Source organism: Ranitomeya imitator, chromosome 3 (genome assembly GCF_032444005.1).
Source record: "Ranitomeya imitator isolate aRanImi1 chromosome 3, aRanImi1.pri, whole genome shotgun sequence".
Classification (NCBI taxonomy): domain Eukaryota; kingdom Metazoa; phylum Chordata; class Amphibia; order Anura; family Dendrobatidae; genus Ranitomeya; species Ranitomeya imitator.
In genome coordinates, this window is record NC_091284.1 from 757043871 (window position 1) to 757054848 (window position 10978).

Here is a 10978-nt window from a genome sequence, read left to right on the forward strand (position 1 = left end):
CTCCATGCTAAAAGTTGAACACGACTTTAAAGGGTATGTCTGACAACTGGCGTGATCACTAATTCCATTGATGACTGACCCCATTATTTGCCTGAATAACAGGTCCTAGTCTAAATGGAGCAACAGTCAGAAATAGCAGAGTGCTCTATTTGGCCATCTTCGGCACCTCACTAGAGATTGTGTGTACAAATCCTGCATTCTGGAGACCAATGGAGGTCTCAGTAGTCAGATCCCAAAGATCTGCCAGTTACCACCTATCCACAGGACATGCAGTACCCGAAATACTGCTTTAAGTTACATTAATAACCCAATACAGAAATTATATAACATATGAGAATTTGCGGAATAATACCAATTCCTTCAGTAATAATTTTAATTCTTTACTGTTGCTGGTAAATCCGATTGAAGGATGTGTATGTCTACACACCAAATAAAAATAAACCCACCTCTGGAAACCCTTCCTGTTGAGCTTCCTTGTGAGGCCGTAGCTGTTGATAAAAGTGTAGCTCTGTAAAATGTAATTATCTGCAGGAAAAGCCAGTTCACACCAGAGCATAATTAGACTCTCCTCCACTTGTCAATGTGGCAGACTAAATCAGATCAAATATAGCCCTGATCTTATCTGCTCTCGACACTGCATTACCTGAATCTTATTGCAAACTATTATTAGAACAATTAATAACAACAGAAATCTCATCCTGTCTTTTCCAGTAATGGTTCTAATTTCCATTACATACAGGCCCTTCAGGCTCTGGAACAGTTATGACATCAGTAGGGGATCATTTTGTGTTCTGAACTATAAAACATTCATGTTTATTATACAGTGATGGACAGACACTTTAGAAAAGCAGAATTTTGTCCTGCATCCATCATTATTTTACTCATTCACCCACAACATGTGAGACATAATTAGTCCTGACTATGTCATTCTAATTGTAATTACACATCAGAAGTAGTGTCACAAAAAATACACTGAGAGCATTATTTTTTCAACTAGCTAAGGCTGGTTTCACATTTGTTATGGGAACGCATGTGTTCGTAAGGACATGCGTACGACTGCATTTACGTACGCATGCGTTTTTCTGAGTAAACATGTCTAGGAACTTGTTTTAAGTCACCCCCAAACAAAGCTTATAAAAGAAGGTGTGGGCAGTGGAAGTCCATTACTCTCAAGACTCTGGAAGCGATGCAAGCATTGCAGCATCAAGTTTGGAAGACTCTATCAAAATCTAAGTATACAAGCTGTATGTCTGCCTGTCTGTTTTTCTCCCTGCAATCTTTAATCATTTCTGTCTCTCTTGCAGCATTCCTCATCATGTCCTCCACTGAAGATCAGAGCTCACACAGTGGACAGCAGACTGAAGTGAGTACATTTGCTTCTGATTGGAAAGTATTCACTGTCACTATTTTACACATGTGGTAAAATATTTATTTATCTTTTTACAGAACCATTGCAGTGCAGAAGAGCAGGAGCAGCAGGCTCGGGCATAAGTTTCGGTGGCAAGACGGCGTGTAAGTATTCTTGACTGTTTTTATTTATTCTTTATTGTTTTTATTTATTCTTGACTGTTTTTTTTCTTTTTGACTGTTTTTATTTATTCTTGACTGTTTTTAGTTATTCTTGACTTTTTTTAAATTTTTTACTGTATTTATTTTAAGTGTTATATCTTTACAACATTAATGTATTTGTTTCATTTCTATGTCCCACAATGTGAGGAGAATTTTATAGACAATGACCTCCTCATCACCTTGATGCAGGAGCGAGTTCCATTGTGGGACACCTGGGAGCAGCAGCACTCGGACGCTTTGGTGATTCGACGGCTGTGGACTGAGGCGGCCCAAGCGCTGATGGATGACTGGGACAACGCCACGTCACGAGTCAGAAAGGCTTTTCGTAAGTATTGCAGTGTGCTCTCATGCGGCAGTGAATCAGAAGGCTGGGATCACACAACCGTGTGTGATGAGAGAAATGCCTGGGAGGTTCTCGCATCACACACGGTTGTGTGATCCTGACCTGAAGTGCATTGTTTAACAATTTTTTTTCACCTATTCACAGTGAACAAAGTAAAAACCCATTGGCGTTTGATGAAGGATCGCTTCAACAAGGTCTTGAAACAGGAGATCCAAGTTCACAGTGGTGCTGCAGCAAGGATCTGGAAATATAAGTACCATCGGTTGCTGGCTTTCCTGAGGCCTGTCCTTGCTCAGAGACCATAAGTATTTTGTGTTGTACTCCCTAATCTGAATTTTTTTATTCCACAGGAGTTGGCGCTTTTACAATTGTTATTTTTTGGTAGTAATGTTTAACTTTTCTTTTCACAGAACCTTTAGCAGCACCCTCGAACCTGGATCGTCATCTGGAGTGGTCCCTCATCGAACAGCCACGGACCAGTCCCAGCCATCCACCAGCGAAGCAGCAAGTGGGTCGGCGTCACAGGCTGGAGAACAGGCAGCTGGTCCTACAGGTGTTCCCCTGTCCCAGTCCTCTGCCTCTTTTTTTTGGGGGGGGCTACCACCACTAGGATGCCAGAAGATCCTGCACGGCTGGCCACCGCCAACCACCACTAGGACGCCAGAAGATCCTGCGTGGCTGCCCACCACCATAACCACTAGGCTGCCAGAAGATCCTACATGGCTGTCCACCTGCACCACCAGGCCGGGTCAACATTGTGAACAACCTGCTGACCCCACCCTCCCAAGGAGACATAAAAAAAGGAAGCTGCCACATAAAACTGGACAGAAAGGCAAAAGAACTCATGGCAGCAGAAGTGTTATGCTACCTCCACCCTCACCTCCCAATGTGTCTCTGTTGTCAGGTTTTTCTCTCCCTTCCAATATGTCTCTCCCATCCCATGCTTCCATTCCTAATGTGTCTACTTCCATCCTTGACCTCCCAGACCCCACAAGTTTAGTTACCCCTTCCACTGGAACCCCGTCATCGTCCACCTGTAGCCAATCCTCCCAGCTCCACACCCCCCAGGTCCATAACATTTCCCCCTCATTGGTTCGGACATTTTTTTTTCTTCTAAATAATTTTTTTTTTTTTTGTAAATAAATTTGTGTTGTTTCTCCCCAATCACTGATTGATCTTTGTCTCTTTCGTCGCCGGCAACACATCATGCATCGGCAACACACATATCGCCATGTACACACACTGTGTTTTTTGCCACCACATAGCTCTATGACACACAATCTATTGCCTCTCTTCTTTATTTGCTTTACACTGCAGCTTTGCTTCTTGTGTCTGTCATGGAGCAATGAGGTGGCAAAAACACAAAGAGGACTGGAAATCATCCAAAAATTTATATTAATACAGCAAAAAAGGTCAGGGGTCAACCATGCTCACCTGCCCAGGTGTCAGCACTAGTGCACTCAGGATGCTCTTTTTTCGGCATCCTGAGTGCACTAGTTCTGACACATGGGCAGGTGAGTAAAGATATGAGGTGGATTAGCTCCATCATCTCTTCAGTCTGCATTAATATATAGAAAAATAGAAATGCAGACTGAAGAGACAATGGAGCTAATCCAACATCACCTACCATAGCACTGACCTCAGAGAGAAGAGGTGTAGTGTAAAGCATGGTGTACATAACCCAATTTGGTTATAATCCTATCTCTGTCTCATGCAATCTGCATGATACAGCAAGTGGATTATATAAAAACTGTAGTTGTGAACTGGTGATCACCTTATTAAACTTTAAAAATAATTATTCTAATATAGAGGACACTTGAAACAGGTGTTTAACTACATAGTAACATAGTTAGTAAGGCCGAAAAAAGACATTTGTCCATCCAGTTCAGCCTATATTCCATCATAATAAATCCCCAGATCTACGTCCTTCTACAGAACCTAATAATTGTATGATACAATATTGTTCTGCTCCAGGAAGACATCAGGCCTCTCTTGAACCCCTCGACTGAGTTCGCCATCACCACCTCCTCAGGCAAGCAATTCCAGATTCTCACTGCCCTAACAGTAAAGAATCCTCTTCTATGTTGGTGGAAAAACCTTCTCTCCTCCAGACGCAAAGAATGCCCCCTTGTGCCCGACACCTTCCTTGGTATAAACAGATCCTCAGCGAGATATTTGTATTGTCCCCTTATATACTTATACATGGTTATTAGATCGCCCCTCAGTCGTCTTTTTTCTAGACTAAATAATCCTAATTTCGCTAATCTATCTGGGTATTGTAGTTCTCCCATCCCCTTTATTAATTTTGTTGCCCTCCTTTGTACTCTCTCTAGTTCCATTATATCCTTCCTGAGCACCGGTGCCCAAAACTGGACACAGTACTCCATGTGCGGTCTAACTAGGGATTTGTACAGAGGCAGTATAATGCTCTCATCATGTGTATCCAGACCTCTTTTAATGCACCCCATGATCCTGTTTGCCTTGGCAGCTGCTGCCTGGCACTGGCTGCTCCAGGTAAGTTTATCATTAACTAGGATCCCCAAGTCCTTCTCCCTGTCAGATTTACCCAGTGGTTTCCCATTCAGTGTGTAATGGTGATATTGATTCCTTCTTCCCATGTGTATAACCTTACATTTATCATTGTTAAACCTCATCTGCCACCTTTCAGCCCAAGTTTCCAACTTATCCAGATCCATCTGTAGCAGAATACTATCTTCTCTTGTATTAACTGCTTTACATAGTTTTGTATCATCTGCAAATATCGATATTTTACTGTGTAAACCTTCTACCAGATCATTAATGAATATGTTGAAGAGAACAGGTCCCAATACTGACCCATGCGGTACCCCACTGGTCACAGCGACCCAGTTAGAGACTATACCATTTATAACCACCCTCTGCTTTCTATCACTAAGCCAGTTACTAACCCATTTACACACATTTTCCCCCAGACCAAGCATTCTCATTTTGTGTACCAACCTCTTGTGCGGCACGGTATCAAACGCTTTGGAAAAATCGAGATATACCACGTCCAATGACTCACCGTGGTCCAGCCTATAGCTTACCTTTTCATAAAAACTGATTAGATTGGTTTGACAGGAGCGATTTCTCATAAACCCATGCTGATATCGAGTTAAACAGTTATTCTCATTGAGATAATCCAGAATAACATCCCTCAGAAACCCTTCAAATATTTTACCAACAATAGAGGTTAGACTTACTGGCCTATAATTTCCAGGTTCACTTTTAGAGCCCTTTTTGAATATTGGCACCACATTTGCTATGCGCCAGTCCTGCGGAACAGACCCTGTCACTATAGAGTCCCTAAAAATAAGAAATAATGGTTTATCTATTACATTACTTAGTTCTCTTAGTACTCGTGGGTGTATGCCATCCGGACCCGGAGATTTATCTATTTTGATCTTATTTAGCCGGTTTCGCACCTCTTCTTGGGTTAGATTGGTGACCCTTAATATAGGGTTTTCATTGTTTCTTGGGATTTCACCTAGCATTTCATTTTCCACCGTGAATACCGTGGAGAAGAAGGTGTTTAATATATTAGCTTTTTCCTCGTCATCTACAACCATTCTTTCCTCACTATTTTTTAAGGGGCCTACATTTTCAGTTTTTATTCTTTTACTATTGATATAGTTGAAGAACAGTTTGGGATTAGTTTTACTCTCCTTAGCAATGTGCTTCTCTGTTTCCTTTTTGGCAGCTTTAATTAGTTTTTTAGATAAAGTATTTTTCTCCCTATAGTTTTTTAGAGCTTCAATGGTGCCATCCTGCTTTAGTAGTGCAAATGCTTTCTTTTTACTGTTAATTGCCTGTCTTACTTCTTTGTTTAGCCACATTGGGTTTTTCCTATTTCTAGTCCTTTTATTCCCACAAGGTATAAACCACTTACAGTGCCTATTTAGGATGTTCTTAAACATTTTCCATTTATTATCTGTATTCTTATTTCTGAGGATATTGTCCCAGTCTACCAGATTAAGGGCATCTCTAAGCTGGTCAAACGTTGCCTTCCTAAAGTTCAGTGTTTTTGTGACTCCCTGACAAGTCCCCCTAGTGAAAGACAGGTGAAACTGCACAATATTGTGGTCGCTATTTCCTAGATGCCCAACCACCTGCAGATTTGTTATTCTGTCAGGTCTATTAGATAGTATTAGGTCTAAAAGTGCTGCTCCTCTGGTTGGATTCTGCACCAATTGTGAAAGATAATTTTTCTTGGTTATTAGCAGAAACCTGTTGCCTTTATGGGTTTCACAGGTTTCTGTTTCCCAGTTAATATCCGGGTAGTTAAAGTCCCCCATAACCAGGACCTCATTATGGGTTGCAGCTTCATCTATCTGCTTTAGAAGTAGACTTTCCATGATTTCTGTTATATTTGGGGGTCTGTAACAGACCCCAATGAGAATTTTGTTACCATTTTTCCCTCCATGAATTTCAACCCATATGGACTCGACATCCTCATTTCCTTCGCTAATATCCTCCCTTAAAGTGGACTTTAGACAAGACTTTACATAGAGACAAACCCCTCCTCCTCTCCGATTTTTACGATCCTTTCTAAACAGACTGTAACCCTGTAAGTTAACTGCCCAGTCATAGCTTTCATCTAACCATGTCTCGGTTATTCCCACTATGTCAAAGTTACCTGTAGATATTTCTGCTTCTAGTTCTTCCATCTTGTTTGTCAGGCTTCTGGCGTTTGCGAGCATGCAGTTTAGAGGATTTTGTTTTGTTCCAATTTCCTTGCTGTGGATTTTTTTAGAAATGTTCTTACCTCCCTTCTGAGTATGTTTTCCTGGGTCTTCTTTGGTCGAGTCTAATGTTTTTCTTCCCGTCCCCTCTTCTTCTAGTTTAACGCCCTCCTGATGAGTGTAGCGAGTCTTCTGGCGAATGTGTGTTTCCCAGGTTTGTTGAGGTGTAGTCCGTCTCTGGCGAGGAGTCCATCGTACCAGTAATTCACACCGTGGTCCAGGAATCCGAATCCTTGTTGTCTGCACCATCGTCTTAGCCAGTTGTTTGCATCAAGGATCCTGTTCCATCTCCTGGTGCCATGCCCGTCTACTGGAAGGATAGAAGAAAAAACTACCTGTGCATCCAGTTCCTTTACTTTCTTCCCCAACTCTTCAAAGTCTTTGCAGATTGTCGGTAGGTCCTTCCTTGCCGTGTCATTGGTGCCAACATGTATCAGAAGAAATGGGTGGACGTCCTTGACTAGAGTTTTCTTTATTGTCAGCAAACATTACAGTCAATTTAAATAATTACAGGTGCATAACATTGCATAACATTACAAGAACACTAAACTGTGTCATCTTGCCAAGACAGATGTCCACTCTCAGAAACAAAGTAGAACGTAAATGTATCCCGCATTTGGGCAACTTCAACAGTAGTCCTGAAAGGGTGATGATGGTTACAAACAGGTTCATCAAGTTCAATATTGGGTCGCTCTTTAGCCATTATGTAATTGTGCAGAACCACACATGCCTTGACCACCTCACTGACTGTCTCAATTTTGAGATTAATGGCTGTCCCTAAAATGCGCCATTTCGAGACAAGCATACCAAAGGCACTTTCAATAGTTCTTTGTGCCTTGGTCAGTCTGTAATTAAAAATCTTTTTTGTGTGTGTCAAGTCCCGACTGGAGTATGGCTTCAGGAGGTTTCCACACATCTGAAAGGCTCATCCCCAACCACAACAAATGGAATTGGCGGGCCTTGAGTGTTGGGAAGAAGTTGTGGCAGGGGGAAATTGAAATGATTGCCATACAACCGTTGGCCCATGTCCGAGTTTTTAAATGTCTGGGGAGTCATTACCACGGCCAAAAGATCCAATGCCCATGGCGACAAACCTACAGTCCGCAGCTGCAATCGCCATGAGCACTATGGAAAAATATTTTTTATAATTAAAGTTCTTGGATCCAGTTCCAGCCGGTTTGGTAATCCGGATATGTTTTCCATCCACTGCTCCCAAACAGTTGAGGAAATTACAAACTTCAAAAAAATTTTGATGCCAGATTTGCTGCCAGATTTCCGTGGTGGGTAGGGGGATAAATTCCACATGGAGAACATCCCTCAAAGCCCGGCAGGTGTCTGCGACAATCCCAGATAGTGTTGAAATTCCTATCCGGAACTGGAAATGGACCGATGATAGGCTCTCTCCAGTAGCCAGGAATCTGCCGAACAGAGAAAGAAAAAAATAAATCAGAACAATAATATTTATGACTGGGGTTTTACTAAAAAAAAAAGAAAGAAAAAGAATATTGTTTTTATAATAATAACTAGCTGAAGAGCCCGGCGTTGCCTGGGCATAGTAAATATCTGTGGTTAGTTATAGCACCTCACTTGTCTTATTTTCCCATCACGCCTCTCATTTTCCCAATCACATCTTTCATTTTCCCCCTCACATCTCTCATTTTCTCCCTCACACCTCTCATTTTCTCCCACACTCCTCTCATTCCCCCCTAACACTTGTCATTTCAACCTCACATCTGTCATTTTCTGATCACTCCACTATTTTTCCTCACTCCTCTCATTTTGCACTCACACCTTTTCATTTTCACCTCACACCTCTCATTTTCACCTCATCACCTCAGTATGTACATGTTTGTCATCTCCCTTATATATAGTATACATCTGTATGTCATCTCCTGTATATAGTATATACCTGTATGTCATCTCCCCTGTATATAGTACATACCTGTTGTGTGTCATCTCCCCTATATATAGTATATACCTGAATGTCATCTCCTTCTATATATAGTATATACCTGTATGTCATCTCCCCTGTATATAGTACATACCTGTTGTGTGTCATCTCCCCTATATATAGTATATACCTGAATGTCATCTCCTCCTGTATATAGTATATACCTGTGTGTCATCTTCTATATATAGCATATACCTGTATGTCATCTCCTCCTGTATATAGTATATACCTGTAGGTCATCTGCTCCTGTATATAGTATATACCTGTGTGTCATCTCCTCCTGTATATAGTATATACCTGTATGTCATCTCCTCCTCTATATAGTATATACCTGTGTGTCATCTCGCCTGTATATAGTATATATCTGTGTGTCATCTCCCCTGTATATAGTATATACCTGTGTGTCATCTCCTCCTGTATTAGACCTCGTTCACACGTTATTTGCTCAGTATTTTTACCTCAGTATTTGTAACCTAAATTGGCAGCCTGATAAATCCCCAGCCAACAGGAAGCCCTCCCCCTGGCAGTATATATTAGCTCACACATACACATAATAGACAGGTCATGTGACTGACAGCTGCCGTATTTCCTATATGGTACATTTGTTGTAGTTTGTCTGCTTATTAATCAGATTTTTATTTTTGAAGGATAATACCAGACTTGTGTGTGTTTTAGGGCGAGTTTCGTTTGTCAAGTTGTGTGTGTTGAGTTGCGTGTGGCGACATGCATGTAGCGACTTTTGTGAGATGAGTTTTGTGTGGCAACATGCGTGTAGCAACTTTTTGTGTGTTGAGTTGCATGTGACAGGTTAGTGTAGCAAGTTGTGTGCAGCAAGTTTTGCGCATGGCGAGTTTTGGGCGTGGCGAGTTTTATGTGTGGTGTCTTTTGAGTATGTGCAAGTTTTGTGTGAGGCAACTTTTGTATGTGTTGCAACTTTTGTGCATGTGACAATTTTTCCGCGTGTGCAAGTTTTGCATGTGGCGAGTTTTCCATGAGGTGAGTTTTGCACTTGTGGCGAGTTTTGCAAGAGCCTAGTTTTTGCATGTGGCGAGTTCTGCGCGTGGCGAGTTTTGAGTGGCGACTTTTGTGTTTCGACTTTTATGTGGCGAGGTTGGTGTATTTGTGGTGAAATGTGTGCTGAGGGTAATATGTGTTCAAGCACGTGGTAGTGTGTGGCGCATTTTGTGTGTGTGTTCATATCCCCGTGTGTGGTGAGTATCCCATGTCGGGGCCCCACCTTAGCAACTGTATGGTATATACTCTTTGGCGCCATCACTCTCATTCTTTAAGTCCCCCTTGTTCACATCTGGCAGCTGTCAATTTGCCTCCTACACTTTTCCTTTCATTTTTTCCCATTATGTAGATAGGGGCAAAATTGTTTGGTGAACTGGAAAGCGCGGGGTTAAAATTTCACCTCACAACATAGCCTATGACGCTCTCGGGGTCCATAAGTGTGACTGTGCAAAATTTTGTGGCTGTAGCTGCGACGCCTCCAACACTTTTCGTTTCACTTTTTCCCCATTATGTAGATAGGGGCAAAATTGTTTGGTGAATTGGAAAGCACAGGGTTAAAATTTCGCCTCACAACATAGCCTATGATGCTCTCAGGGTCCAGACGTGTGACTGTGCAAAATTTTGTGGCTGTAGCTGCGACGGTGCAGATGCCAATCCCGGACATACATACACACACACACACACATACACACACACATTCAGCTTTATATATTAGATATTCAGGACAGTATTTTAGCAAAAGAAAAAGAGGGAAAAATATTAAGTACATTGCCGAACAATAAGAATTATGACAGGTGTTAATGTTTAAATATTACGTACCTTAGTGTCACCAGGAGACATTCCTTAGCAGGTATTGCTCTACGGAGCTGGATGTCCTTCCTGCTGATGGCTCCTTGTACATGATCCAGCAATTCCATGAGGCTGTCTTGAGACATCCTCGTGTACTCAAAATATTTCTCCGGGTTTTCACAGAGCTCTCAAAATAAGGAATGGTAGGCACCACGGCTGTCGGAGTTCAACAATTGGGTGCTGCCAAAAGCACCGACACGTCTTCTCTGTTTTTTTCTTTTCCGTTCTTGTACACAAGCAAATGCAAAGGAAAGAAACAAATTGACGTTCAAATCCAGATTCCAATAGAAACTCTCCATGCGAAGATCCATCTTGACACAGGATACAGGAACAAAATGTGAGGATTTCAGCTGTCCAAGGGTTTATATACAGAAATCCTACGAGCTATGCCAATTGGGCGTGGTTTGTGTCAAGGAAATTCACCTTGAACATTTTTTCCATAAATGAATAAGCAGAAAAACTGCGAACGCATGCAAAAACACATGCAAACGG

General features: G+C 41.7%; 1 long non-coding RNA gene across 1 annotated transcript; it reads left to right on the forward strand.

The window, feature by feature from the left end:
- The first annotated feature begins 1195 nt into the window (after positions 1-1195).
- LOC138672343 (uncharacterized) lies at positions 1196-3006 on the forward strand. The gene is made up of 3 exons (XR_011319721.1): positions 1196-1363; positions 1447-1894; positions 2057-3006. It is a non-coding gene; the product is annotated as an uncharacterized lncRNA (long non-coding RNA).
- The last annotated feature ends 7972 nt before the right edge of the window (positions 3007-10978 follow it).